The sequence below is a fragment of the Aedes albopictus genome, chromosome 2 (assembly GCF_035046485.1).
Source record: "Aedes albopictus strain Foshan chromosome 2, AalbF5, whole genome shotgun sequence".
Classification (NCBI taxonomy): Eukaryota; Metazoa; Arthropoda; class Insecta; order Diptera; family Culicidae; genus Aedes; species Aedes albopictus.
Window position 1 is genome coordinate 514,107,729 of NC_085137.1, and position 3,226 is coordinate 514,110,954.

At 39.3% G+C, this 3,226-nt stretch overlaps 1 non-coding gene across 1 annotated transcript; it reads right to left on the minus strand.

The window, feature by feature from the left end:
- Positions 1-614: 614 nt before the first annotated feature.
- Trnav-cac (transfer RNA valine (anticodon CAC)) lies at positions 615-687 on the minus strand. The gene has a single exon. It is a non-coding gene; the product is annotated as a tRNA-Val (tRNA).
- Between the last annotated feature and the right edge of the window lie 2,539 nt (positions 688-3,226).

Here is a 3,226-nt window from a genome sequence, read left to right on the forward strand (position 1 = left end):
GAGGAATTTATTAAGAAATACTTGAAAGAGTTCCTAGAGGAACTCCTGGAGTAATTCCCGAAGGATTTTCTTGAGGATTTTCGGGAGGAATTTTTGGGCAACAGTTTTCGAGAGTATCCTTGAATGAATTCTTGGATAAATTTGTAGAGCTATCTGAGGAGTTTTTTTTTGAGGAATTACTAAAGGTTTCTTAAGGAGCCTAGGGATGTTCATGAAAGTTTTTGTGGAGAAATTTTTGTAAATCTATCCAAAAAAAAAAATCCCTGAAAGAATTCTACGAAGAAATCCTGAAGAAGTTGCTGGAGGATTTCATGAAGTAATTTCTGTTGGAATTCCTATTTACGTATTACGTATACGTATTTCAACCTCAGCTGTTAGGTCGCCTTCACTGTCTTGTACTTGAATCGACTCAATTTTGTAACCTTAAGTGGAATAGAAAAACATTATCAATGCTTGGGTTTACTTGAATTGCCGTTTTCATTTGCTAAGTTTCGGTGATACCATATCGGTGAACAATAATTGCGTTCAATCAAAATTTTGCTATTTATAGATCATTGCGTGATAATTTATTTGTGCTACTACATGAGCCGTTGATTTTTCACTTGAATAAAAAGTGTTTCCGCCCGGGTTCGAACCGGGGACCTTCTGCGTGTGAAGCAGACGTGATAACCGCTACACTACGGAAACTATTGATAACGTGATCAAGAAATATATTGCATTACTATGATAAAAATTAAACCATCAAAGATTTAGAATTTCACATTCTGATATATGAAAAGGGTGTAGTTTTAGGTAGGATTTAAGAATATAGGTAACAACATGACTATAGGCTTAAAATAGTATAAAAGTTTGTTTGACATCGTTTCGAAGTTTTTAATTTTTCAAGATCTCATAAGGCGATCTATTTCTCCTGTCAGTACACTGCGTTTTACCAGGATCTATCTTTTCACAATTCCTAAAATCCCATTCATTCTTCATTGCTCTGTTTTCGCGCTTGTCCGCCTCGCCAATTGTATGCAGAACACGCGCGATTTAAGCGCGTCTTTGTAGCGCTGACGACGACGTTTTGCCATCCATCCGCCTTGCCTCGGTCCTGTTGCTTATCATCGACGTTTAAACGACCTACTCGTCTGTCTCGGCTCATCATCACTGACTGCCGCCATATGGCTTGCCGGCTTCAAGCATTGTCGCTGCCCTGGAGTAAATTGCTTGGCAAAACGGTTCGCTGTTTACTTTATTGACACTTTTGGAAATAAATATTCATTTTTTTCGTGCTCGATGCTACCAAAAGCGATGGATGGGTAGCGAGGTAAAGCCAATAGACCGCCTCCTCCGCCCCCGTAAAAGCTCAAGGTCACGTGGGATCTGTTCGTGTTCTGAGATGACTAGTGGAGTATGGACGATAATCTGTCTGGCGTATTGCGTCGCAGATGGGATGTTGAGATAATGAAGTTGTCAAAGATTTTCTAAAACATTTGGCACAGTCAGTTTAAGCTTCTATTATGGCAAAAATATGTTGATATATCGGGTAATGATTTTGATTTGTGTTCAACATTGATTGTGTCCAGCCAATAACACCAATCAAAATCGAAATTTTCAAAAAGTGCAAGTAAGCCGATAATGAACTTCACAAAGGCAATCACATGAAAATTATGCCGCAAGGAAGTCCCCTTTCCGTTGCTTTCGGGTTTGGGTCCAACTTTTCTGTAGTTTGGTCGCAATTCATTTTCAAATAAAACTCTTAATTATAATAACAGCAGCCAAGGTTGCTGCAAGCAGAAAAAAAGGCACAAACAATTCGCCTTTCGCAAGCTACGATATGAAAGCCACCGCTTCCCCTGGATGCCTACGGCCTACCCGGGCCGCCGCCGCAGAGGAAAACTTGGTCTTGGCCGCCGCTGCTGCTCCGGTTCCAATTCGATTCCCGTGGCAGACTTTAGTGTTCACATTCTTTCGCATTTTCCACTGCTGTGGTGCCTTCGTCGCCACCTTACCTTCACCAACCTTTACTTACCTATCCCACAAACGTCGAACTGCGCCTTGCTTTTGGTGCTGGTGCACACCGTTTTGATTCCCATTTCATTTCATCCCGGCGAACCACTTTGGCAGAGCTGCGCTTAATTTTTCCTTGGTTTCTTTCTCTACGTTTGAGTTTTGCGTAATTCTTGTCTTCACCTCCTCCCCGGTTTGTTCTTTTCTTTTTCTGCCAATGCACACAGCATAATAAGTTGATATGAATATATTAAATGTATATAAATTTAAATTATAACTCCCAACAAATGCATCAAACGGAATCAGTTATGTTTTCGCGATTGTACATGGCCAGAGCTTCTCTGCTTGTACCTTGATTCAGTTTGAATCTCCTCATTCCACCATTCCTATCCAAACCTATCGCCATCCTCCATTTGGTTCAACTTAGACTGTCTGCACTTCAGGTGAGAGATTAGGATTTCCTTAGAAAACCTTATTCACACAAAAGTGGTGTAGACTTCCCAAGTAACATTTTTTAGCCAAAAAGACGAGAAGAGGTTCTTAGAACCAACACAAAACAAAAATAGAATGAAATAGGTTTTATAAGGGTTTTCAAAACCTCTACAAGCACCCTTAGCAAATTTATACCAACTAGCTTATATAACTATACGCAATACGATGAAATTGAATATAATAACATTATAATCTCAAAGCATTACAGCAGTCACGCTGTTGTATTTTGTATAATATGTTAAAAAACTCACCTGATCTACATAAATTAACGTGGTGCTGGTAGCAAGTTCTCCAGAAACTCTTGAAATAATTAAAAAATATCAGGTATTCCTGGAGAAGTTCTTGGGTACATCCCTGAAAAGATGATTGAAGGATTTCTGAAATTTTCGAAGGATCTCCTGAATGAATTGTTGAGCAGAACCTGAGAGAAATTTCTGAAGGAATCTTTTGAGAAATTCCTAGAGCAATCCCTGTAAGACTTCCAAGATAAATCTTTGAAGAAACACCTGGATAAACCCCTGGAGTAATTACTACAGGAACGCCTGTGGAAAGCCCTGTAGAATCCTTGGAGGAATTCCCGGAGCAATCCTTGAAAGAATTTCTGACAGTATACGTGGAGGAATTTTTGTATAAGTTATGGGAGGAATACCTAGAGAAATATCTGAAGAGATCTCATGAGAAAATACTAGAAGAAATCCTAGATAAATTTTTGGAGGATTCCTTGGAGGAAATCCTTTAGAAA